Below are 27015 nucleotides of genomic sequence, written 5' to 3'. Positions count from 1 at the left end.
CACGATCCATCAGCAGGCAGTGCTCCTAATGGTTAGGAGCAAGCCCTCAGACTCAAGGTGTGGCTCCTTATTTCCTGGAGATGTGGCCTCAAGCACATTCTTAACCCCTCCAGTCCTCAGCTTCCCCTGCGTGCCTAACCGTGATAACGGTGGCGCTTTCCTTAAAGAGATAGTGCCAAGATTAAAAACTGATAGCCCATTTATGTGTATAAAGCACTTAGCATTGGTGTGCGGCACATGAATACGTAATACATTTAACAATTGTCTTTATCAATGGCGCACACTATTAGAACTCAGACATATGTGTGTAACTGAAATGCCCCCTGGGGCCCTGACCCCTCATCTATCACGCTTGGCAGGCACTCCAGTCCATATCCTATGGCGACCCAAGGTCCTGCCCCAGGATCTCTGTCAGCTCTAGACTCTTCCTGGTGCTTCCGGCCACCCCTGTGCTATCAGATCTTGTTCAGTCTTATCACCCCAGGGCATTAGAGCTCAGCCCATTCACCAGTTACCCCGAGAAGCCCGAACACAGAACGTTTGATTTCGCGGTTTTACAGAAGAATTGGAGGGAGGGGAAGAGGGTATGGAGAGGGTCAGGTCCTGTAGCATTTGCCTCTTTTTCTGCTCTCCTTCCCCTCCTCTTTTCTTTCCCTTTCCAGAGCAAAGGACACCAGCCCATGCTCCCTGAGCCTCATTTATATGCATTGGTTTGGTGGAGGATTACCTTAGTCTGTTTGGGCTGCTATAACAAAATATCTCGGACTGGGTGGCTTATCAACAACATTCATTTCTCACAGTTCTGTAGGCTGGAAGTTCAAGAGCAAGGCCCTGATAGATTCATTGTCTGGTGGGGACCTGCTTCCTGGTTCACAGCTTTTCCCTGTGTCCTCACATGATGGGAGGGGCCAGGGTTCTCTCTGGGGATCTCTTTTATAAGGACACAAATCCTACCAGGAGGGCTCTACCCTCATGACCTAGTCACCTCCAAGAGGCCTCACCTCCTAATACCATCACTTTGGGGTTTAGGGTGTCAACCCCAATTTGGGAGGACTACAACTATTCAATAAATAGCAGGGATAGCTCTAAACAAACACAAGTTTTCTTCTTGGAGGAATTCTGTTACCCTCTCCTCAGGAAATAGAAACCTCAGCACCTTTACTCATGTGTAAACAAAAATGCTACATCCTCAGGGCAGGACTGCCCATGGTGACATCCGGGTGAGCCCGGGTGGTGAGTGGCATGGCGGAGGTGAGAGCTGCTGCTCTGCCTGTGGGACAGACGCCCATTCCCGAGCAAAGGCAGACGGAGCCAGGGCTGGGTTGTACTGCCTGTGGAGGGAAGCCGTTGCTTTCCCCGCACTGCCGATCTGACTTTCTGGCAATGGGACTCGGTGACCCATCCACGATTTTGAGAAGCAGACAAATTACACACGGTTGATTCAGGCATGCAAAATAAACAAAACCTGTGACAGGGTTGACACACAGGAAGATGAGTCAAGTAGAAATGTACATACATACCTCAGGCATGAAGGAGGCCAGGAGCTCATCGTCTGGGAGGTCACCGGAAGGGTTCTGGGCTGTCCTGGAAGCAGCAGAGGCCCAGACCTCTGGCGACAAAGTGCCTGGCCTTTTGACACGCGGTCCCAAAGGTGTGCACACTCCTCATTCCCCAAAGTGGTATTCATGTCTCATACCTTTGCCAGGAGAGCTGTTTCTTCTACCCAAATGCTCCGCATTGCCCGATACTTCCTCTTTCTTTTTATTCACTCCTTGAAATCCTCCTCAGCTTTTGCTGCACCACCTCTGTGATGCCGTCCTGATCTCCTCTTGCCAGTAGTCAGGATGGCTGGTCCTGCTCTCACTGTGCTCCCAGCACATGGCCTTGGTGACAATGGGCACTTCCTCCTTTGGACTCTCAGTGAGTCCTGTAAGACTATCTTGTCTAATTTTTTTTTTGTTAATCCTCACCACCTGAGGACATTTTTGTTCCATTGCTCTTTAGAGAGAATGGAGGAAGGAAAAGAGGGAGAGAGACATTGATTGGTTGCCTCTGGCATGCACCCTGACTAGGGCCGGGGATGAAACTTGCAACTCAGGTACAAACCCTTGACCAAGAATCAAACCCAGGACCCTTCGGTGCACAGGCCGATCTTTTAACCACTGAGCACCACCGGCTAGGGCCATCTTACCCATTTAAAAATCCACTCTCAGCCCTATCTGGTGGCTTAGGCAGTGTCTGGCCTACAGTAAACTCTCCATGTACCTTTAAAACCCCACTCACTGTGATTGTGAATTTATGGAAATACCAGTCTGGTCACTCAAGACCCTGGTGTTTATTGTAGGCTTTTTGCCCTCTTGGAGTGCCCATTTCCCACTAATGGATGAGGAAGAAAGAGCTGAAGAAAGGGATTCTGTGAGTTCTAATTTTTTTACTCTGTTCTCATAGAACTACTTGCTTTCTGCTCGCATGTTGCTGTGAGTAACGGGGAAAGTGGTGGAGCTTGTTCTTTGATCACAGAAAAGTGGGGAATCTTAATGGACCAGAAACGCCTGCATTGAACAAGAATCATTTGGGGGAAGGAGTGGTAGGCTGCAAAGTCACCTAGTCTAATCATCTCTTGGAGAAAGGTCTTTTCCTGGAGTACTTGTGAAGAATGTCTCTCCAGAGAACTCATCATTCTTGGGAGATTCTTATTATTAGAAGGTTCTTACTTTCACAGAACTGAACTCTCTAAAGCACACCTGCTGGAGCTGCCCCCAGCAACAGCCCAGATTAATGACTATTTCTCAATATGACAGCATTTAAAGATAGGGACCACCTACTCATTATTCCCTGACCCAAACCTCACAAGCAGAGTTGTCCCCCACCCCTTCCCTGCATGACATGGTTTTCAGATGCCTGCCTTTCTGGATCTCCAATTCTGCATAAAGGATTTTGTCACCATTTTAAAATGTCACGGCCAGCAGTCCACATAACTCCACAAGAAACAAGACCTCTTCGGTGATGGTTCCCAGGCTCTGTCACCGTGGGCCCCTACCTTTCCCCTCTCCAAATGCGCTTTTTGTTTGGAAATTTTCTGGTAATTAAACTTACTGAGTAAAAGTCCATCTGTGACTCCTTTTATGGTTGAATTCCTCAGCCTGGCTTTCATGGTGCCAAGACTTTTCTGTAGTTCGTCTGGTCTGCTCTCCCAGCCTTACTTCGGCCTACCAATCTTTCTTGCATTAGCCAGCCCAGGATGCATGGCAAATACCATCGGCTGGGTGGCTGAAACAAAAGACATGCATTTTCCCACAATTCTGGAGGCTGGAAGGCCAAGATTCAAGTGCCAACAAAGTTGGTTCCTTCTGAGGCCTCTCTCCTTGGTTTGTAGATGCCTGTCTACTTCCTGTGCTGTCACAGGGCCTTCCCACTGTTTATGTCCTTGTCCTAATTTTCTCATCTTATAGGGACATCCGTCATATTGGATTAGGGCCCAGTCCAATTGCCGTATTTTACCTTCATTGACTCACTATCGTCCCTATCTCCAAACAGTCACATTCTGTGGGGTCAGGACTTCCACACAGGAGTTTGGGGAGACACGATTCTGCTCATAACATCCTACCTTACCTTTGTCCAGTTGAGCTGGTTTTACCTTGTCTTCTTAGAACATATCCTTTGTTTTTACTTCTGCTGCCTTTGTTCCTCTGCCTCTTGCCCTACCTCCCCTACTTCCGCTTCCAGGCCAGCCTTCCAAGAAGCTCACGTGACGACTGGTAGTCCAGTCTGTTTAGACCCACAAAGATGGAGAATTCCTTTCCTCCTGAACCAGCCCATTCTGCTGCTTCCACAGCATCCCGCTCCAGCAACCTGGACCTAGAAAGACCTCAAGTTTCACACGCCAGAGGTGCTTTTCCTTCTGCTCTGAGATACTATTCTTGGGGGGCAGTTTACATAGAATGTGGTCCTCTTTCTGTGCTGTGAACACTCAAATGCTTCTTAATTGGTTCCCCACGATTCAGGAGTATTGCCATCCGTGTTCCTTCTGCAAGACAGGACCCTCCTAAACATCACCTGCCAACATCCATCAGTCAAAGCAAAATCAACAGAGCCCACTTTTCTTTCCATGCCGCTCTGCAGTTCCTTCCCAGCATGCACCCACTCCAACACACACACACACCTCCCAGCGCCTCAGCCTTGTATATCATCTTAATGCAGTTGCTTAGCAACCAGTAAGGGAAGTGTGATAGCACCTCCTAGCACTGTCCCCGGAACACAGCAGACAATACAAACAGTTCCCTGGCTCCTCTCTGCAACCAGAGGAAGGTAACTGTCAGAGGTGGCCAGCATTATGCTCCCGAGATATTGGCTCATCCCCATGGGCCCAAATGGGTTGTTGCTTTGCTTTTACTTGGCATTGGGTAATGTCTTTGTGGGGGCGGCTGGGTAGGTGGTTCTTGAAGGGCCGGATCTCTCTGCTTGCACTTGTTCTCAGGATGCCAGTGATGAAAAAGGGCCGCTTTGCAGAATCCTCTCTGCTCCCACGCAGCCCTGCTCTGCACCAAGCCAACATCCCCCAGCCCCACCCCCAGCCCCTGCGTTTCCTGCAGTCTTTTCCATTCGGAGGTTGTTCCGCAATGATCTGGCACTGCCCTGCCGCACTCCTCCATATTGAAGCCCTCTGTGCTTCCAGTCCCTGGTGCCCCTGCCTTTCAGACGCTTCTCCATGCTGCTGGACAGCCACTAGCTGCTCAGATCATTCATGTCTCTTCCATGTCTCTGTCCCTTACATTCCTTACATCCCAGTCTCAGACCCCTGGGCGGAATGCCACACACGTGGCATCTGAAGCCCACCGCCTGCTCTCTGTTGGTGTCCTGATTAGAAACTGCATCATTGTGACCTGGAATTCCCAGGTATGTCTATCACTCCACAGTAGAGAAGGCAAGAGAGTCTGGAGTCTGAAAACATATATTTCAATTCCAGATGCTCTTTTTTGTTGTCTTGACAATGTGACTAAGGTCAAGTGTCTCTCACTTCTCTAAGTCATTGTTTTACAAGGAGATTGGACTATTTGCCTCACTAGGCTATTATGACAAACATATATACTGAGTGGCCAGATTATTATGATCTCTGAACGCATAATAATCTGGCCACTCAGTCTATATCCTATATAATAAAAGGCTAATATGCAAATTGTCCCCTTGATCAGTAGTTCAACCAGCAGGCAGGCGGCCACGCCCATGTCCCCTCCCCCTGGCCAGGCTGATGGACTCCACCCATGCATGAATTCGAATTCTTGCACTGGGCCTCTAATATATATATACTGAGTGGTCAGATTATTATGCACTCAGAGATCATAATAATCTGGCCACTCAGTGTAAACTAACAAATAGAAGGGACCCAACAAATTACACAGCATTCAGTTGGAAAACTCCAGTACCATCCTCTTCTTCCATCTCTACCTCTTTATTCTTCCTGTGGCACCTGCTCTTCCTCAAGCAAAAACTAGACTTCTGGTTGGATTTTCGGAGGCAGTGCATGGCATGACTGGGCAGGGAGGCAGACGGGGAGCTCGAGGTCTACCACTCCGTACCTCTGACCTTGAGTCCTGCACTTACCAGCCCCGAGGTTCCTTTTGTGCACCTGTGAAATGAAGCTAACAACACCTGACTTGTCTAATGCACAGAGCTGCTGTCAAGCTCAAAGGAGATAATAATGTGTGTCAATATCCTTTACACACATCAAGGTGTTTCACAAACTTAGACATACAAGTTTTCTTGGACAAACTGGGCCCTATTCCCTCCACCTTGTAAAATGAAGGTATTAGGTTCCAGCATGTCTCAAGCCCCCTCAAGTTCTAACGTAGCTCGCTGAGAGATGACAGCTGCCCTCCGAAGGCCTCAATGGACAGACTCATTGGGCGTCTTCTTCACATACAGTATTTGTCTGTGAGAACAATTTGCATCGATATTCCCACTCTCTAATCCCTGGGGTCCCATGACCAAGATGGCTGGTTAGCACCTCATCAAAACCTTACCCAGAACTATTTTAGCCGGGACCGGTTTGGCTCAATGGATAGAGCGTCGGCTTGGGGACTGAAGGGTCCCGGGTTCGATTCCGGTCAAGGGCATGTACCTTGGTTGCGGGCATATCCCCAGTGGGGGGTGTGCAGGAGGCAGCTGATCGATGACTCTCTCTCATCGATGTTTCTAACTATCTCTCTCCCTTCCTCTCTGTACAAAATCAATAAAATATATATTAAAAAAAAAAAAAAAAAAACCTTACCCAGAACTATTTTAGAGGCTTCTTCTAGTCCTGGTTTAGGAATGCATAGAGCTCAGGCCTTTCAATAAGAAAAACGAATGAATTAGAACATGCCCTCAAGATGTTAGATGTACCGGGAAGCAGTCACTGGTGTAGGTGTGTGAAGTTCACATCACGAGCACTTCCTTGGTGGTTATGTGTTTAGTAAGTGGCCTGAAAAAGAACCGAATTTTCAAATGGAGGATACTTGAGACAAGAGATATCAAAGTATGTGATATCAGTGATTTACATAAAAGCACGACCAACAAATAGAATTTGGATGTTATTGAAATCTTGCAGAGTGGGAGTCTGGCCAAGGACGAACAAACATCCCGAGACATTTGCATTCTCTTGGGTGAGATTTCCCCCCAGGCAATTATAGAGTCTCTTTTTATAAAGAGGATCCCAACAGGAAAGGTGGGTGCTGCCAGCAGCTCGCAAAGCTCTGGCTTGGCTTAGAAGGAGGGTGCAACTTTGCTCAGGGACTTCACTGCCAACTTCCCTCTAATCCCATGGCTTCCGGGGGGAGATGAACAGAGCCTTCTGTTAAAAAGTCGGGAGCTCCTGCTTTCTGATAGAGTTGCGAAAGTTCAGGTACAAGTGTCAATGGTTAACCACAGAACCAGTAAAAATACAGTTATTTGGTGGGGAAGCAGTGGGAGGCAGAATTATTTACCCATGGAATCATTATAAAATCAGGGAATTTTAAATGTTGGCAATCACCCAGTACAACCCTTTTACTAACAAATAAGAAAATAGCCTCCAACAGGTTAACAGTGATCAGTTGGGGATTGCGGAAATGTGGGTAATTGTTAGTTTCTAGGTTGTTTCTTTTACTTTTCAAATACAAATACAAAACCAAAACCAAAAAGAACAACAACAACAAAAAAAAGGAAAATAGGAAAATGACTTGCCTAAGGTCCTGTAGCAACCTGGAGACAGAGCTTGCTGCATGCCCAAATCTGTTGACTTTTATTTAAAAAAATTTTAAAATATATTTTATTGATTTTTTACAGAGAAGAAAGGAGAGGGATAGAGAGTTAGAAACATCGATCAGCTGTCTCCTGCACACCCCCTACTGAGCGTGTGCCCGCAACCAAGGTACATGCCCTTGACCGGAATTGAACCTGGGACCTTTCAGTCTGCAGCCCGGCGTTCTATCCACTGTGCCAAACCGGTTAGGACTCTGTTGACTTTTATTTGTCTGCTTGTCTCAAGGGTGTGGGCGGAGGGGTGGGGGGCTATCTGAGACTAGAACTGGGCTTACAATTTCCAGGATAATTCGATGAACATTTCCCTCTGAATAAAACATAGGCTTTTTCTACGGGGAAACGTTAAAAATTAAATGTCAGTTGAAAGCAAATCTCTCAACGCACACCTGGGTTCGACAGGGTTAAAACTGCCTGCGGGAAGATAATGGGAAAATGGAGCCTGTGTTTGGTTTTCTTAACCCACATCCCACGTAGCCCATCACGTTAGGGAAGAGGAACACAGCTAATGGGGTGGTGAGAGCACTGTGAATGCCATCCCCCGCACAGGCTCCTGTCTACAGCTTTTGTTCCATGGTCTCCTCAGTAAATATGACTCAGCCTGCTGTTTGGGCTCCACTTCCCCTACGCTCTGCTGTGCCCGTCATGCCTGACTCAGGGGGCGCACGCAGGGGCCTCGCAGGTCCCGCTGCCTCTCATCTCCCCAGCTGACCAGGCTCCCTTCTCGTCTGAGCACCGAGATCCTCCACCCTTTCCAGCTTTAAAACACCACTTAATACGGATGGTGTCTCCCCACCTCCCCATTTAAAAAAAAAAAAAAGTGCTGTACACTTACCTTGACAAACTGCCAAGTGCTTTTTTCACCCACCTACTCATCTACAAAATCCGTAGTCTCCAGCATATGCGTGATACCCAAAAGGCCAAGGGAAGGTCAGAGTGTGTTCCTGTGAACGACGAAAACAAAAGACAGGAAAACCTCCCAATCACCTCTCCTCTGGTAAATGCTTGTTAGAGCAGGAACATTATATTCTTCATGTGCACGGAGGCTGGTCATCTGGGCCAGCCCACACGTGTGAACTTGTTTTGGCTGGAAGAGTCAAGACAGGAGCTTCAGTTTATTCGGAGGCACTTTATTTTGAACTCAAGGCAACAGTGAAATGTCCCAGCACTTTCTGTAACAAAATAATGGAAAGCGTTAAAAAGGAAGCATGGGAGACTCCTTCCCCTAAGCCACCGAAGCCACAGTCACCTCCAGGGGATAGAGAGATGAAGACACGGGGCTGCAGACCCAGGCTCAGGAGGAAAGGGGATTTCATGCCAAAACTATTTCTGTGGCACCCACCATGGGAGAGGCCCAGAGCTCTACAGCACACATTTGCCGTGAGCTAGGCATTAGTGGGGCTGTTAATGTCAGAGACTCTATCCTGTCAGATGCCCAAGATAAAGGCTGTGGGGCTACCACATCGAGTCAATGAGTCACCTTTGGTTTGCAAGATGCCGTGCCCTGTCTGAGAAGGTAGTGCTGTTTGCCAGGACATTTGGGATGGAGTGCCTGCTGCCTGCCCATCTGGGGTAGGATTTTTCTCCTTTTCCTTTCTTCTCGTGGGCTAGGAAGGGCCCACCTTGGCCTAATTGTACATGTTGATTTCTGAGTACGAGGAAGCAAAGTCCCTAATGCATTTGTTCACATTTGAATTCTCTGAATTCTCTCTCTCCTTCTCTCTCTTTGTTCACCAAAATACATCCCCATTCTACCTGTAGATCAGGCTAAGACCAGTCCTGAAACCAAGGAGACACTTCAGTGGTTGGGTTGTTCTAAGGGGATGCTGCTTCCAGGTGTGATTTCCCACGGCCCAGCTGCCTGAGGAGGGATAGCCTGGGAGTGCCAACCCTATCAGTTTAGCCCTATCAGTCACTGAGACCTGGCCAAGGGTGGCTTTGGAAGTCGTTTTCCAAGAGCAGGAGAAATGGAGTGCCATCAGACACAAGCTTACTTACCATCAAGGATGAAGTGAGAAAAGGAAGCGCCACACCCCTGTCAGTGTCCTGGTCAGTAATCTTATAGTTGCAGATGACAGGCACCCCAGAAGGGGATTTGATGGCTATAAACCCAAACTGAGGGGAGATTTGGGAAACAGCTGGACTCAGGGATGACCGCCTTTAGGACCTCAGACTCGGCCCGGTGTCTCTGTGTCTACCCCTCTGCCTCTCTCTGCATGTTGCTTCTTTCAGGACAACTTCTGTGAAAGGCAGGGGGCATAGCTGCTAATGGCATCCAAACTCTCATCCTTGTCCTTCTCGACCATCAGGCAAAGCTTCTTTCCCTAAGCTCAAGTTTTAAAGGTTCCAAAGAAGAACTCGGATTGGTTCTGGACTAGTCACCCAGCCAGGACAGTGGGGAGCCATGTTTGCCCCAGTTTGAGTAATGCATCACCTCCCGTGGTCCAGATCATGAGGAGGAGGTAGCAGAGATGGTCTCACAGTGGCAGCTTCCACTAGAACTAGCCAGTTGTGATGGGAGGAGAAATACTTCTTGGCAAAGATTGCGAGTGAAATTTCTCTGAAGTGGGGAGGTATTGTAAGCACACAAGACAACTTGGTCCCCTGGAGTCAGTGTGTGAGCTTTGATCAGGTAGCAGTTTGTGATCTGTGGCTAGCAGGTATGTATACCTGTTGAGAGGGCTGTTAAGTTTGAGAAATGAAGAGGCATGGTGACATCTAAAGTGCTTGGGAATTGGCAATGTATTAATTATGTTACCGCTAAGAGCTACATAAAACTTTGCAGAAGGAACAGGTAGCAAGGTCATGAATCATACATCAATAAATCATTTATATACTGCTAGGTTGATTGACAATCTGATATAATAAAAAGGCTATTTGTACATCGACCGCAGGGTAGAATGACCGGTCGCTGCACTGACCACCAGGGACCAGATGTTCAATGCAGTGGCAGTGGTGGGAGCCTCTCCTGCCTCCACTGCAGCTCTAAGCCTTCAGTCAGACATTGTCTGAGGGCTCCCAGGCTGCAAAAAGGCTCAGTCTGGGCTGAGGGAACCCCCCACCCCACCCCCAGTGCACGATTTTCGTGCCCCGAGCCCCTAGTAGTTATTATAGAAAAGAGATAACTGAGCTTGAGTTCCTGGTCGAGTTGACCTGCTTATAAGATTGAAAAGACGGAGCTGCATGTTTACAGGGTGTTCTATCTTTCCTGAGCTTGAACACAATGTCAATATTAGTGACAGTCTTTCCACAGAATTATCCCTGATTTGTAATTGTACTGCATCTGTCTGGAATTGGAAAACAACCTTGCTCTTCCATCTTGAGTGAATCGTGGTTTTTTGTTTATTTGTTTGTTTTGTTTTTTTTCAATCTTCACCCAAGGATATTTTCTCTGTTGATTTCTAGAGAGGAGAGATAGAAGAGAGGGAGGCAGGTGGGGGTGGAGGGGAAGAAACATTTATGTGAGAGAGACACATCCATTGGTTGGCTCCCACATGCACTTCTACTAGGTCAGGGAAACCTGCAACCAAGGCATGTGCCCTTGCCCAGGAATTGAACCCGAGATCCTACAGTCCTTGGGCCCATGCTCTAATAATGTATCTTTTTTTATCCTGCCTTTTAACTCTTCAGACTATACTTTGCCCCTTTTCAAAGGGAGTCTTAATGCTTTAATACTAGTGAATACCTAGTAATGGCCTTCCGAAGATGTCCACATCCTAATCCAACAACCTATGAATATGTTAATTGACATTGCAAAAGAGACTTTGCAGGTGCGATTAGATTAAGAATCTTGAGATGGGGAGATTATCTTGGATTATGGGGATGGAACTGATGTTATCACAAGGGTCCTTATAAGGGTGAGAGAGGAGGATCAGTGAAGGTGAGGACAGAAGGAAATGTAACAACAGAAGCAGAAGTTAGAGAGTTGAAGATGCTACTCTGCTGTCTTTGAAGATGGAAGAAGGGACCATGAGCCAAGGAGTGTACAGTTCCTGGAAGCTGAAAAATAACAACAGCAAAGAAAAGGATTCTCCTTTAGAAACTCCAGAAAGAAGATGACCCTGAAGGCGCCTTAATTGTGGGACTTCTGACCTCTCAAACAGGAAGGCAAGCTGGTGTCATTTTAAGCCATGACGTTTGTGGTAATTTGGTAAGTGACAGCAGAAAACTAATATAACTACTTTTCTGGAAAGCAACTTGGCAACATGTACTAAGAGATACAAGAGTTTATGCTTCTGACTCAGTCATTCTACTTCTAGGACTCTCCCAAGGAAACAATCAGATATACAGAGATGTACTTATCTACTCAGATGTTCATTACACTATTATCTATAATAGCAAAGCTTTGGAACCACCCAAGGCCTCCGCTGGTGGTCTTATCTTTACTTCAGTCACAACTTTGTTCCAGTAAGAAAGCATGGCCCACCGGAAGAGGACCATCTCCCTTTAAGATGCTGCTTCTCTAGAATGTGTTTAATCACAAGTGGAGATCGCCTGTGTTAGAAAAGGTTGTCAATCTACTGCTTCAACAAAAAATGTTGAGCAAGCTGGGGCCTGAGCCAAGGATAGAGAGACCAAGAACACATGGGATTATGGGAGCTGCAGGAGCCTGGCCAGAGAGATGGTTATCAACACGAAGACTTCAGAAAAGATGCTGTGCCACTTGAAACTTGAAGGATCATCAGGAATGAGCCACAACTGAAAAGCCAGGGCATGGAGTGCGGCCATTTCCCCGTGCTGTGCATGCATAGTCCTGAACGTGGAGATAGATGCTGGCTGCTCACCAGGAATTCAGAAGGCTCTGCAGCCTGAAGCAGGACTAGAAGCCCTCTTGTGTAAGAGCTACAGAAAAACAAACAAAAAAACTGGAAACAACCTAGGCATCCTTCAGTGGGTGACTGGTGTAGCCATGCCATAAAATACTACTCAGCAATAAAAAGGAATGGACTATTGGTATACATGCAATCACCAGGATAGATCTCGAGGGCATTATGTGTTATGAAAACGAGTCAGTCTGAAAAGGCTTCATACTGGATGATTCCATTCTTAAAGGAACAAAACTACAGAGTAGAGAACACATTAGGATAGCCATGATGGGAATGCGTTCTGAGAAAGGCGTTGTTAGGTGATTTCATCATTGTGTAAACACCTTAGAGTGCACTTACTCAAATCTAGATGGTAAAACCTACTGCACACCCTACTGTACGGGATAGCCTATTGCTCCTGGGCTACAAGCCTGTGCAGCAGGATACTGTGCACAACATGAAATTAAATCAAGCACGAGATAAAATGACGCAATCAAGAGACGGTAAACATGAGATGTCTGAGGCTGCTGCAGGCGATATGCAGCATAGTTTTCGTAAGCAGAAAGTACTCTCTGAAATAATGGAAATAGCATAGTAAACACATAAACCACATTCATTAATTATCATTATTATGTTCTGTATGTAATTGTATGTGCTACACTTTTATATGACTGGCAGAGTGGTAGGTTTGTTTGCACCAGTGCCACCACAAACATGCCATTAAAGCTATGACATCTCTAGGCAATACAAGTTTTTTATCTCATCATAACAAAATTCATGCAGGGTGGAGGGGGTGTCCCTCAGCCCAGCCTGCACCCTCTCCAATCTGGGACCCCTGGAGGGCTGTCCGACTGCCCATTTAGACCCGATTCCTGTGGGCCAAAACGGGCAGTTGGACAACTCTCCCACAATCCAGGACTGCTGGCTCCCAACTGCTCGCCTGCCTGCCTTCCTGATTGCCTCTAACTGCTTCTGCCTGCCAGCCTGATCACCCCCTAGCCACTTCCCTGCCAGCTGTTTGCCCCTAACTGCCCTCCACTGTAGGGTTGATTGCCCCCAACTGCCCTCCCTTGTAGGCCTGGTTCCTCTCAACTGGCCTCCCTTGTAGGCCTGGTCCCTCTGAACTGCCCTCCCCTGCTGGCCATCTGTGGTGGCCATCTTGTATCCACATAGGGGCAGGATCTTTGACCACATAGGGACAGCCATCTTGTGTGTTGGAGTGATGGTCAATCTGCATATTATTCTTTTATTAGATAGGATAGAAGCCTGGTGCATGGGTGGGGGCCAGCTAGTTTGCCCTGAAGGGTGTCCTGGATCAGGGTGGAGTTCCCTTTGAGAGTGAGGTGGTCTGGGCGAGGGGCCTGTGGTGGTTTGCACGCCAGCCACCCAAGCAGGAGGCCCTGGTATCTGGAATTTATTTATCTTCTACAATTGAAACTTTGTAGCCTGGAGTGAAGGCCTGAGCCAGCCAGGGCTGCAGAAGCTTGGCTTCCTCCATTGCCCAGGGAAATTCTAGACTCCTGCTCTTCCAGCTCTGTGGCCGCTGCCATTCCTGTTGGAATTTATTTACTTTCTATTTATGAAACTTTGTACCCTTGAGTGGAGGCCTGGGCCCGCCAGGGTGTGTGGAAAGCTTGGCTTCCTCCATTGCCAAGGAAACCCAAGCCTCCCTCCTGCTCTCTGTGGCAACAGCCATCTTGGTTGGGGTTAATTTGCATACTCCCTCTGATTGGGTGGTGGGCGTGGCTGGTGGGCATGACTTGTGGGTGTAGCAGAGTGATGCTTAATTTGCATATTAGTCTTTTATTAAATAGGATGGGATCACCATCATATATGTGGTTTGTCATTAACTATTTTATATATATATATATATATATATATATATATATATATATATATATATATATATATATATATTACATGACTATAGTTGCGGAAATGAGGAGGCAGGTATGACTATAAAGAGATAGAAAAGCTCTGTATTTTGTCTGTAGAGTACTTACACAATCATATGGGACAAGATTGCATGGAACCCCTGCCCCTGCCCCCCCCACTTCCCACCCCATATCCATGTTAAAAAAAAATGCTGGAAATGGAATTAGGTTTCTTTTTTTTTTTTTTTTTTTTAAAAATATATTTTATTGATTTTTCACAGAGAGGAAGAGAGAGGGATAGAGAGTTAGAAACATCGATGAGAATCATCGATCAGCTGCCCCTACTGAGGATGTGCCCGCAACCAAGGTACATGCCCTTGACCGGAATCGAACCCGGGACCTTTCAGTCCGCAGGCCGACGCTCTATCCACTGAGCCAAACCGGTGCCGGCGAATTAGGTTTCTTGTCTCACCACAGCATTATACCAATGTCAGTTTCCTGGTTTTGCTATTACACTACAAGATGTTACCATTAGGGGAAGATGGGTCAGGGTACACTGGGCTCTGTGTGCTATTTTTGCAACTTCCTGTGAGTCTATAATTATTTCAAAATAAATTAAAAAAAATAGTCACAGACTAAAATTCCTCTGCCTGATGATACTTCTGTCCCCAGGAATTTTTCATCATTCTGACAGTTCTAGGTCCTTTTCAGTTGGGGTTTAAATACTCCATGGTTCCCTCCTCACTTCTTAGATGTCTGCTCATGGTCACATCGGACAGGGAGGTGGTGCCAGCAATTGATTTCCCCCTCAATCTCCTGTGCCTGCCCTCTTCCTTAACAACTGTCAGGAGCGTTGTTTCCCGACCACCCGCTTGGAAGGCGATTGGCTGTGTTTGTGAGTCACCCTGGACATGCTGTAAGAGTCTGGCTTTCTTCTCTCTCCTTCACCAACTCTAGATGAGGAAGCAGAAATGGCCTGGACACAGACGAGAGGGAGGAGACAGAGAGCTAAGCGTGAGAGCCATAGCGAGTAGGCGCTCTGGCATAATGGAAAAGGCATCGACGTACTCTCTGAATTCATTTATTCAAGCAGGTGTCTTCGTTCAGGCCTCTACAGCAGAAATACCACAGACGGGGTGTCTTAAACAACAGTTCTGGACCCTGAGAAGTCCCAGATCAAGGCACTGGCAGGCTGGGTGTCTGATGAGGACCCGCTTTCTGGTTCACAGACAGGTTTTATTTTTTTTTGTTTTTTGTTTTTTTTTCTGTGTCTTCACTTGGTGGTGAAAGGGCATTAACCCCATTCATGAGAGCTCCACCCTCCTGACTTAAATCACCTGCCAAAGACTTTGCCTCCTAAAACCATCACCTTTGGGTTATGACTTCACATATGAATTTTGGGGGTTACACACATTCAGTCTAGAGCAGCAAGTGTTATCAGGTCCTCCTCGGTGCGCGGCATGGGATTACACCCTGGGTGCCAATGGTTCCTGGTCTCCTGGAGGTCATAGCAGAAGGTCTGACTTTAAGCTCTCTTGCTCACCAGTCTTGTGACCTCTGAAAAGTCACTTCATGTCTTTGAATTTTAGTTTCTTCTCTATAAATTGGGGCTATTAACCCAGCCTTTTTGGATTTCTGTGGGGTTGCATACGTGTTGAGCCCAGTGTCTTAAATGTGCAGGTGTTCAGTCTTTCACATTAGTTCTCACTGTCCTCCCTCTCTGCACCCCTTCTATTCAGGTCGCTTATAACGGGTGGAAACTGGACGCCACGGGGGCAGCCCGGGGCTGTAGACAAAACTCAGTGTTGCAGGTTCAGTTAAATTAAATGCAGGGGCGCCCGCACAGTTCTGGAGAGCACAGGCCAAATGAAGTTGAGTCAGAAAAAATTCTTTTTGTGTTTCTGTTCATTTTTCCTTTCTATTTTTAATTCTCCGTGTTTGGTGTGTTTATTATCGTATTTTCTTCGTGAAATTTGCCTTGATAAATCTCTGTTTCTCAATCACATTTTAAATTCCTTTTCTGCAAATCTAGCTTGTTTGTTAGTTTATGTATCTATATCAATGTCTTTCATTTATTAATTGTCTGGTTTATATTTATATGTTTCTACCCCCTATTTTCAACTTCCTATGTCTTAATGTTTTAGATTTGTTTTTTGTAAACTACGTATGGTTGAATTTAAAAAAACACGCAATTGAATCTAGCCGAAGCCAGTTTGGCTCAGTGGATAGAGCGTCGGGCTGCAGACTGAAAGGTCCCAGGTTCGATTCCAGTCAAGGGCATGTACATTGGTTGCAGGCACATCCACGGTGGGGGATGTGCAAGAGGCAGCTGATCAATGATTCTCTCTCATTGATGTTTCTAACTCTCTATCCCTCCCTTCCTCTCTGTAAAAAATCAATTAAAAATATATTTTAAAAAATTAAATCTAAAGGTCTTGACCTTTAATAGGCAATTTAAGTTTTAAAACATTTATTAAGATGTTATTAGTACATTTCTACGATATTATTTTATATTTTCTACGCTTTACCCTCGTCTTTCTCCCACCTCATTGCCTTTCATTGGGTTGGTTGTGTTTCTTTTATTTCTTCCTTATTCACCCTCTTGATTTAGAACTTAAATATTATAATTCTATTATTATTTTTAAAATATATTTTAATGATTTTTTACAGAGAGGAAGGGAGGGGGATAGAGAGTTAGAAACATCGATGAGAGAGAAACATTGATCAGCTGCCTCCTGCATACCTCCTACTGGGGATGTACATGCAACCAAGGTACATGCCCTTGATCAGAATTGAACCTGGTACCTTTCAGTCTGCAGGCTGATGCTTTATCCACTGAGCCAAATATGTTAGGGCTCTATTATTATTTTTTAAATGTATTTTTGTTGATTTCAGAGAGAGGGAGAAGGGGAGAGAGACAGAAACATCAATGATGAAAGAATCATTGATTGGCTGCCTCCTGCACACTCCATATTGGGGATCGAGCCTGCAACCTGGGCATGTGCCCTGACCTGGAATCCAACGGTGACCTCCTGGTTCATAGGTTGATGCTCAACCACTGAGACATGTCAGCCAGGCACAGTTTTATTATTTTAATGGTTCTGCTCATTTTTAACACATTGCTTGGACATCTCAATTTAGTCAATATCCTCCTCCTCCTTCCCAAAGTGGAAGGATTTTATGGTACTTTGACTCAAATCTGTCTCCCTCCATCTCCTGAGGGATTGTCAACTCCCGTGTCAGTGTTACCAACTTTTCAGTACTTCTTTCCTCAGTTTGGTTCTTAGAATTATCTTCAACTTTTCATACCTCTCCCTGCCCTAATTAAAATATATTTATAATTGATTAAATTAAATGTAATTTGAATATATTTATAATACATTTGATTAACTAAATGTTTCAAATATATTTTTATTTTATTAAAGTAAATATATTTCAAATATACATTACATAGCCCTGAATCATTCTATAAACTCCAGTTCTTGATTTTCTAATCTATGAGTGGCATCAACATTGGAGCTTTCTCCATTGTTGATTGTTTGTCTGTGTGGTTTGTAATTTTGAATTATGTGTGTGTATCTGTGACAGGTGGGGGTTTCCATGGATTTGATTGTGAAAACACCCTCAAGTTTTGCTTTTCCTCTGCCCAAATCACTTGTCACCATTTCTGGTTTGTTTTTATTTAACTACTCGACTGAAATTTCCACCGCACATATGTAGAATGTCCCAGGCTTTGTTTTAAATTTTTTTCTTTCTTTTTTTTTTATTTTTAAACTGGGCCACAGGCAGAGGTCAAGCTTCCTCACCTCGGTGGCCTGGGAGCAGTGTGCTATCTGTTCTCTGTGCTCAGCCCCTGACTCACAGGCTCTGAAGCCGATGATAAATACACCTGTATAACCAGCTTCCACACCTCATAGCTTTGGCTCCACACACTGCTCTGAATGTGAGTCCCCTCTGTTTCTGATACCTGAAAAATTTCCCCTTTCTCTTGGGTGTGGCTGATATTTTTGGGATTCGGTTTCTCTGGCATTGCTACGCAGGCATGGAATGGGCCTGGTCTCCGTGAGGTCATTCTCTTACAATGACTGACACAGGTAGAAGCTCACTTTCATTCTTTCAGTCACCAAAGGTCCCAGAACTTAACACCTAAGGAGGGAGACAGACTTGAATGAAGGACTGTAAGGAGTAAATGTGAATGTGTAACTCCGGCAAAGCCAGCTAACAAAAGGCACCCACTCTAGGCATGGATGCTCTAAGAGGGGCCTGACCCGGCCAGCAGTCAGGAAAGGAGAAGCCCAGGTGTCTCAGAGGCCAGAGGAGAGCCTCAGGGGGCTTCAGCTGCAAGGGTGGGGCTGTCACCAGGGCCCTCCTCCCCCCCTCCCTCCCCTTCACTGTTCCAGGTCTATCTGACTTGGCTGCTCACTCTCTCCCCAGGGCAGTAGCAGGAGCCCAGGGCGATCAAACACAACGGGGTGAGGGTGGCTGGCAGGGGCAGGACTTCCCCTGGCACGATGCCCTAAAATGTGGCGAACTACCCCCAAATCATGCCATCTGTGCGTAAACCAAAAAGAAAAAAGGGATGTGAAACACTTGTCTACAGAACCTCGCACCTGGTGTATTTTGACTAGTGGGACGGAGAAGTAAAAAGTCAGAACTGTATCTCCTTTGCCCTCTGGACCTAGAGTTGGGGATTTATTCTCCTTCCGGATGACAACCAGGAAAAAGGACCCTCTATTATTCTTAACTAAAACATTTTGGTCATTCAAATAGCCCATGGGGTGATGAAGGGGAGAGTGGGGAAGAGTTGGTTTCGTTTCTTTTCTTTTCTTTTCTTTTTTAAAAAAATATATTTTATTGATTTTTTACAGAGAGGAAGAGAGGGGGGATAGAGAGTTAGAAACATCGATGAGAGAGAATAATCCATCAACTGCCTCTTGCACGCCCCCTACTGGGGATGTTCCCGCAACCAAGGTACATGCCCTTGACCGGAATCGAACCTGGGACCTTTCAGTCTACAGGCTGACACTCTATCCACTGAGCAAAACTGGTTTCTGCAAGAGTTGGTTTCTTAAAGGAAAGAGCCCTGGGCTGGGAGAGCCACGGCCCAGCTCTCCCTCCAGCTTCCTGCTGGGACATGGGTCAGGGGCCCATGGGAGCCAGGCCCCTTCTATGTAAAATGGGGAAGTTACGCTTAGGGAGCTAGGGGGACCCTTCTATCTCTGGCATCCAACATAGTCTCCATGTTGGGGAGATGGGGTGCTTCCCGGGGTTCCCAGTGAGCAACAGTCCCCTGGGCCTATCGATTCCCGGGCTTTGGGGCAGCCTCCCTCCCCACCTGCCCGCCCCCACTTCCTGTCACTGATAACTCGGATGAACCAACATGTTCCCTCAGGAATGTGTCTCATCCTCAAATCCATCTGTGCAGCCGGCTCTGCCCAGTTGTGCCAAGAGAATGCGATCTCTGCGTCATGAAGCGAGGAGCTGAGTGTGCGCCCACGTGGTGTTTATTAACCTGCCTGGGCCGGGTGGTGGGAAGGGAAGGCCCTGGTCTCCCTCTGGAACTTCCTTGTATGGACGCAGATTGCTAACCGGTCCCTGGCAGGCCTGCTCTAAGCCAGCGCTGCCCGGAGCCTCCTGCCCTTTGCTGACCCAGTTTGTAACCCCAGAGGCAGGGCCCGCAGGCTTGAAAAGTTTGTGCCGGTGCCACTGCCAGGAACCTGCACAGCCCAGGCCTGGTTCTTCCCTCCGCCCCTTTCCCCAGTCCTCTGTGACAACCTGTTCCCTTCTCTGCACTTCCTGGGCGTGTCTCACCCAGAGGATCCCTGTCAGCTTGTGTATGTGTCATTTCCTTCTGCTGGGGGGACCCAGACTCTCAGTGCCCCTGCCCAGGACAGGTCCCTGCCCAGGCCAGGCCCCTCCCCAGGCCGGGCCCCTCCCCAGGCCGGGCCCCTCCCCAGGCCTGGTGCCTCCCCAGGCAGGGTCTAGGCTGATGGAAAGGAATGAAGGGGCTGGTCCCTGGAGTCCACAGCACACTAAATCCTGATAAGACTTTATTGTTTGGGTGAACTGATTGCCTGCGGGAGGCTTTCTGTGTTTTCACGGAGAGATGCTTGGGAAAAGCAGGGGCCTGGGACAGTCTGTTTCATCTTGTTTTCTGCCACCTGCACCCCTGTCCCCAAACCCACTGCCGTCCCCAGAACCGCTCCCCGTGCCCCTCACCTGTCCCCTCCCTACATCATTGGGACCCTTTGGCTTTGTGGGGAGCCCCTGGGGAGGCCAGCAGGGGGATGCAGAGCCTGTGACTGGGCAGGAGGGACCCGGCCTCACAGGTCCACCTCTGGCGGAACTGGTGGGTGCTTCTCTCTCAGACCCGGGGGGCAGGAGAGTCAGTGTGCAGGCATGGAGCCATTGCCAGGTGAAAGGTAAAACCTCTGCGTGGAAATGAGCTTCGCTGAGTGCGTGCTGGCATTGTCAGAACTGCTCTGCCAGCATGGTCTCCCTTCTTTGTGTCAAGAGAGACCCGCTGTGCCCACGTGGCCAGAGGCGGCTGGGAATTCTTGTGACATTGGTTCCTGAGTCAGGTCTTCCAAGGCAGCAGCCACGCCTGCTCCCCTCGGGGTAGAGAATGGGGGAAAGTGCGGCTCTCCCACGGGGCCTGGGACAATGCTCCTGTGGGGGAGGGTCCGGGAGAGGGACCAGCACATTCTATCTATCGGCCATGGGACTTGTGTGGTCTTGGACCCAGCTCTGAGGGCCTCGTCTTGCACTAGTGGGAAGGAGTTTTCTGGGAATATCTATCTGGGGAGGCGAAGGGTCTGAAGATCGCGAGGCTGTTTGAAGGACTTGATGCAGGTTAGACGGGAGAAGCCCGGAGGAGCAGGGGAGCTGTTTTCCAAAACTGAAAGGAGGTTAGGGGAAGTGAAATGAGTTCTGCTCTGTGGTTATCCAGAAGACCTGGGAGTTGACAGAAAAGTGTAATTGGGTAAATATAAAAGAAGGCCTTCTTATCGTTAGAGGGCAGAGCAGTGGAACAGCTGTTAGTGAGCAGTGAGGTAGTGAGCTCCTTATCACTAGGAGAATTCCAGCTGCAGGGAGCCAGGAGGGAACTGACGCCCCAGCCGGAAGTTTGGACTGCGTGGTCTCTGACAGCTCTCTCCACTCTAAGCCTCTGTGTCTCTGATTCAGGTCTAGCCCTGCCCTTTCCTCCAACTCTACAAGGTTCTTGGAACCCTTCTCTACCTTTCTCACCGCAGGCCTCCTTCCTTGCACGAGATGGAGATGCTGGTCTGGCCGGTGCCCGTGCCTGGGGTGGGCTGTGTGCCGATTCTTAGCAGAAACCTCAGAAATGTCTGCCACGTGCAGAGCTGGTGCAGTCACCAAGCATTTCTGTTGCCTGTGTCTGTGAATTCTTGCTGGTCATCTCACCCACCCCGAGTCCTGCAGGCCAAGATTATTCTGCCTTGTGCTTGCCGATGAGGAAGTAAGGAAATACTGGGGCCGCTGCAAGGCTAAGATTAGACCTGGACCCTGCCCTCCTGTTCCCGATGCCGTTTGTGGAGCGCCTGTGTGCACGTCCAGGCTTCGAGTGGGATCCTTGTGGCAGCTCTGAAATGGCTGCATTATTGTCCCATTGCACAGAGGAGGAAACCAAGGCTCAGAAGAGTTGGAACTGTGTCTGGGGCACAACTAGGAAGGGACAGAGCTATGCTGTTAGCTCCTTCACCAGGAGCTGCGAGGGACAACCACGCGTGTGCAAGGAGGGGGCCTCAGGCAGCTGCAGAACATGAACCCAGGGGACTGGCTGGGGCCATTCAGTTCCTTACTCCCAGAGGAATGACGGCCTGCTTCATATATTCCCGTTCCTGTGCTAAATGCAACTGGGGGAAATGTATAAGTTACTATTCCCAGCTTGTGAGAATCCTGTGGTCCCAAGCACTGAGCCTAACGTTTACAATAAGCCTGATGTGCCTGATACGGAGCGAGAGTTCATCTTACCGAAGGATGGGAAGGAAAGCTGTGACAGAGGTGAACCTGGAGGTGGGCTTTGCAAAAAGTCGCCATCGATAGGCAGACATAGAGGGCTCCGGGGATGGGGGACATCGTGTTCAGCGTCACAGGGACCAAACAGAGCCGGGCGCCGGAAGTCTTGAGCTATTCTTACGAAAGCATGATTGCCACTCCCGTTTTCTTTCTTACCACCTATGGGTGGCTCCAGTCCCAGACAGAACTTTCCAGCCCAACCTTCTCAACCTCTGGCTTGGTGAATAGCCTGACCGTGGACCCACGCTCTGTAGAAGGTTGTAGGTGACTTGGGCTCCTCCTCCAGTTGGCTGCCAATTCCTCTGGGTTCTAGAAGTCTCCCTTTATCTGTGCCTTATTGTTGCCCCCCCATTCTGGGTGAGATGGTAATTCTTGCCATAATCAATGCGTCAGCCACCAGATTGCTGCCCCAGGTTTTTTTTCCCTTGCACATCTGCCTTTCCCGGACGCTTTGATTGAAGGCTTGTCGAGCCTTCGCTTTTCTGCTGTCTTGCCCACAGTCATTCTAAGTTTTGCTGACAACCTTCCACGCCCACCTCCTTTGTTTACAAACTTACCCGTCCAGGAAGGCCCAGCTTGGAGGCTGCCCTTTCTCTGTGTCCCTGCCCCACCTCCCAGGTATAATCTGACTTGTGCCTCTCTGGTAGCACTTACCACACTTTGCCATGGAATTAATCATTAATCTGTGGACACATCTGTCTGCCCAGCTTGGTTATAAGTTACTGCATCACTGTTTGCTTCCTTTGCATTCTCTCTGCTGCCCGCCCACTGGGTGGGGACGCAGCGATGCTGTGGAGGTGATGGGCATCCCAGCCCCAGGCGGAGCGCGGGCAAAGCAGACCCCGGGAGAGCGGCTGCACAAGCACAAAGCTTCACCTTGGTACACGCAGCACGTGCTTTCTGTGGGAAAAGGAACGATGTAGCAGGAACAGGGACCGGCCAAAGTCCCGGCCGCTTTCCTCCTCGAGGGGACAAAGTCCTGTGTGTGTCCTGGAGACACGGTGTGGTGTCCGGGTTAAGGAAGGAGAAGACAGACCTGCCAGTTCCTAGCTCCATGACACGGGGAAAGTTACTGTAAAGGCCCATTGCCTTCGTCTCCCCCATGGGAGGGAGCATGGCAGGAGAAGAACAGCACCAACCTCTTTGCTTCGTTTTGAGAACTCCGTCAATGCAGGTTTTCCCTGCTTATCCGAAAGTAAAGCATTCCCATTGAAACCCTCTGTCAACGGAAATGGTGTAAATGAAGAAGCAATTGCCATTAATTTATATGAAAAATTTTTTTTTGAGCATTCCCAGACCCCCCCCCCACCCCCCCCGCAAATAACCTACCCATTCATACCGAATACCACATAAAAGGGAAAATAACACTCACCTGTATGAAAGGCAGGCATGACCGGATAAATATGCAGCCTGTATAAAGCGGGGCGGGGCCTCTCTGGGCGTTCGGGGTGCTTGCTGCCTCCATAATGGCTCACTCACTGCAAAACCAACACTGAACGCTATTTTCGCAAAAGTGAGCATCCTCTTGGGATTTCTCCCGGCTAGTGAAAACAGGTACTAATGTAGGTCTTTTATGAAAGCGACATGGCATGAGACAGACTTGAAAAGTGGGCCATATCTGTATTTCTAACCAGCACACAAAAATACCCAGAAAATGCTTATTATTTTGAAGTTATTGTTACTCATAATCTGTGCCCCATCTAGAAGGCAAGAGCACACATCTGAAAACTGGGAGGCGGGAGATGCCCCTTGTGACAGGACTATGGATGAGAGGCTGGACATTTACCTTCCTGTCAGGGGCCACAGAGGGGACACTTGGAGGGTCCGGGTGTGAGATAAGGGATGAGGGACTGCGGACTTAGTCCTGAGAAGAGGACTTAAAACAGCACCAGTTATACCTTATTGTTTTCTAGTGTTTCCATCGACGCGGCCACAGATATATGAGACCTCTGGCTGTCAACCCTGGCAGCCCGTCCCCCTCCCCCTCCCCCATCTCTTCTTGACTCTCAAGTTCCAAGGAAGCTTTTCAGCTCCCATTTCAAATAGGACAACGACCCACCTGATATTCCATTTCCTGCGATTGACAGGAAATGTGAAACCCAGAGAAGCAAATCCTGGTTTGGAACTTGGGTCTTAGGGTGACATTCTACACAATCTGCCATCCCTCCACCCCGCCAACGCCTGCTCTGGTCTGAAGGTGTCTCCCCACAGACGCGGAGGTGGTCAGGTTGTGAGGGTGGAACCCTCGGGAATGGGATTCTGAGTCCTTAAAGAAGAGACCCCAGGCAGCCCCCTCTCCCCTTCCACCCCGTGAGGACACACTGAAGAACTTAGCAGCTAGAACGGGGCCCTTCACTGACAGCGTTGGTGATCTTGGTGGTCATCCTGTTCTCTAACTTTCTGACCCCAGATCTGTGAGACATACATTTCTGTTACTGATAACCCCTCTGTCTGTGGTATTTCGTTACAGCCACCCAGAAGGACTGAGACACCATTCCAGGGGTTCTGCTGGTGGGGGGTCGCCTTCCCCCGGGGGAGGCTGTCTTTCAAGGCTTCTGTCCTCCTTCCCAGCTCCACAGGTTTTATTTATGCTGACCTAGTCAGTTTTGCAGGGCCCCTCCAGGGTAACACCCAGCTTCTGGATCTTGTGGTGGTAGGCCAGCCTTGGCCTAGTTAGGTTGAGGAAGTCTTTCAGCTGGCCAGGTCAGGGTCTGCCAAAAATGCTGCAGAGTCCATTCGAGGCCAGGGTCAGAGCAGGCATCTGAGTGGGGAGAGTTCTAACCTGCATTTCCCCCTCACGATCTGACCTCCCACTCCTGGAGGGGAAGTTCCTGAGCAGGGTTCCTGTGCAAGGTCGCCTTTGCAATATGCAAATTGGTTGTGAGCAAGCCTGTATCCCCGAGAGAGGCAAGAAGTCCCCTTTTGAAACTTCTGAGCACACAGCACAGAGGCTGGGAGAGGATCCTGCTGGGTCAGGGGATTCGGCTCAGGTTTGTCCGGGGTGTTTGTGTGTGTGTGGGTCTGTGTGTGCGGAGAGGAGGGGTGCAGTAGTCTTGGATAAAGTCTTCCTTGCTCATTGAACTCCATCTAGTGCAATTTTTCTTTGTGCCTGCGGGTAAACACAGAAACTCATAAGACAGCATGCTTCACCCCTCTTGGGTTGTCTCGTTCTCTCTCCTGCACTCAGAAAAGCTTGTGGGGAAGGATATTCAGGAATAGGAAGAAGAAAGCCATTTGTCACGCCTGGCCCTGGGACCCCCCTGTCTGGGAAGAGCTGATCACTCTCTCGAGGGCCTGCGAGTGACCGCGTGGGCCGCGCTCCGCTCTGTCGATGGTCAGCTCTGGGCCCTGGGGACTCTGGGAAGAAGTGCTGCTGCCGTGGGCTGGAGGAAGAAGGGGCCAGCAGGGCAGGAGGGGCTCCTTTCCAGGCTCTTCTCTGCCCCTGTCCCTTGGAAAGGGCTGTTCTAACCTTGGTTTCCACAGATTTCTCTGTCATTAGAGGCGTTTCTCAGCATATCTATTTTGGAGCTGCAGCTGGCTGCTTCTCAGAATAAACAGAGCTGTGATATTGGGATAAAAGCAGAAAGGCAGAGCATCTCCTCTTAATGCCTTCCCTCTCCCCCATGTTTTCCAATCTCTGCTTCCCTCTTCTTAAAGGTCTCTTTGCCCTCAGACCCCTCCCGCCTCACTCCCTGCCCCGGGGCTCTCCTTCTACCCTTCTTACAATCCCAGGCTCCCCTCCCAAGCTTGTAGGGGTCCTGCAATGGCCAGACTCTTGCCATGGGGACACCAGGGCCTGCAAAGAACTCAATGTCAAGTTACACAGGAGTTCATAGATGTAAGCTCACGATGTAAGCTGAAGAATGTAAGAGCTGGTCCAGCCCTTCATGCTTAGATGAAGCATGAGGTCCCCAGTGGGGATAGGCAGTGCTCCTGGGGTTAAGGTAGGAGCTATGACACCTGAACAGTGACGTTTTCCTCATCCCTTTCCATGTCACTATCAGACTGTCTGTGTTGTTCTGAAATAATTGAAGTGGGAGCTTGCCCCTGCAGGGGACAGGAAGAAAAATCAGACGGTTGTTTGGGGCACAGCCGATGTGGGGTGCCTGGTGTACTTATGGACTGAAATGGCTTCCATGAGGGACAAAGGCAATCGGGGACACTTTCTGGTTCCCCGGAGGTCAGAGGGTCTAGTGAGTAAGGAGAGAACGAAGAGACTTGTGTACTAGTATGTGGCCACATTTAAGACCTAGTTACTCACCATCCCTTGCTGTGCCTTCCACCTGAAGTGGGTCTGACAGCGTATCAGTGGTTGTGCAGCCTCATTCTGGTCCATTGGGACCCCTTCCCTGACTTACCGCCTTGGTCCTTTCCCATCTCCCGGCTCTTTCCGGTGCTGGCTGCAGCCTCCTCTTGTGAGCTCAACCAAGCACTCGCCACCAGGCCTGCGTCTGCAGGCTGCTGTGCGGCTGGACCCACATGGGGTTACAGAGGCAGAGGGAAGGAAGTGGTCGTTTCTAGAAATTGTGTGCATTTCCTCAAAACCTTCTGCCTTACCCAGGGCCAAAATGATCAGCCTCACCTCCATGGCTCTATGATCTGGCCTCAGCCTGGGCATCGGACCAACCAGTCTCCGGAAGCAGCTCTGAGAAAAGGGGACAAGCCAAGGCCACTGCCGTGGGTTTCCTTTCTTGCTTTAGTTTTCTTTTTAAGCATGACACTGTGATTAGACTCTGAAACTAATCTTCAGAAACCACAGTGGGCCACCCAGTATCAGAGCTGTGGGGGGTGAGCGGGAGGCACTGAGCTGTGAAGGACCTACACTTTGAGCACCTGCATGGCTGAGAGTTGAAATTGTGAATGTCAAAGTCAGGCACCGGACACAGCCTGGCTCTTCCATGCGCCCTGGGAGAGGACAGAGGATGAGGAGTGTGGCTTTTGAATTCAATTTGTGTGTCTCAGTTTCACCATTTCTTAGCCCTATTGACCTTGAGCAGGTTATTGAAACGTCTCTGAGCGTC

At 48.6% G+C, this 27015-nt stretch overlaps 1 protein-coding gene across 5 annotated transcripts in view; it reads left to right on the top strand.

Annotated features, from left to right (window-relative positions):
- Window positions 1-27015, top strand: part of PTK2B (protein tyrosine kinase 2 beta) — a 115734-nt gene that overhangs the window by 18729 nt on the left and 69990 nt on the right. The window contains exon 1 of one of the 5 annotated variants that reach the window (XM_084884386.1): window positions 24940-24984. The exons of the other annotated variants lie outside the window; for them this stretch is intronic. The gene's annotated coding sequence lies outside the window, so the exon portion shown is untranslated. Of the gene's footprint in view, window positions 1-24939; window positions 24985-27015 lie in introns of those variants that run through there. 5 annotated transcript variants of the gene reach the window in all.

The sequence above is a fragment of the Pipistrellus hanaki genome, assembly GCF_964339955.1.
Source record: "Pipistrellus hanaki genome assembly, chromosome: 5".
In the NCBI taxonomy this organism is placed as follows: Eukaryota; Metazoa; Chordata; class Mammalia; order Chiroptera; family Vespertilionidae; genus Pipistrellus; species Pipistrellus hanaki.
This window is presented reverse-complemented; position numbering and strand designations above follow the sequence as displayed.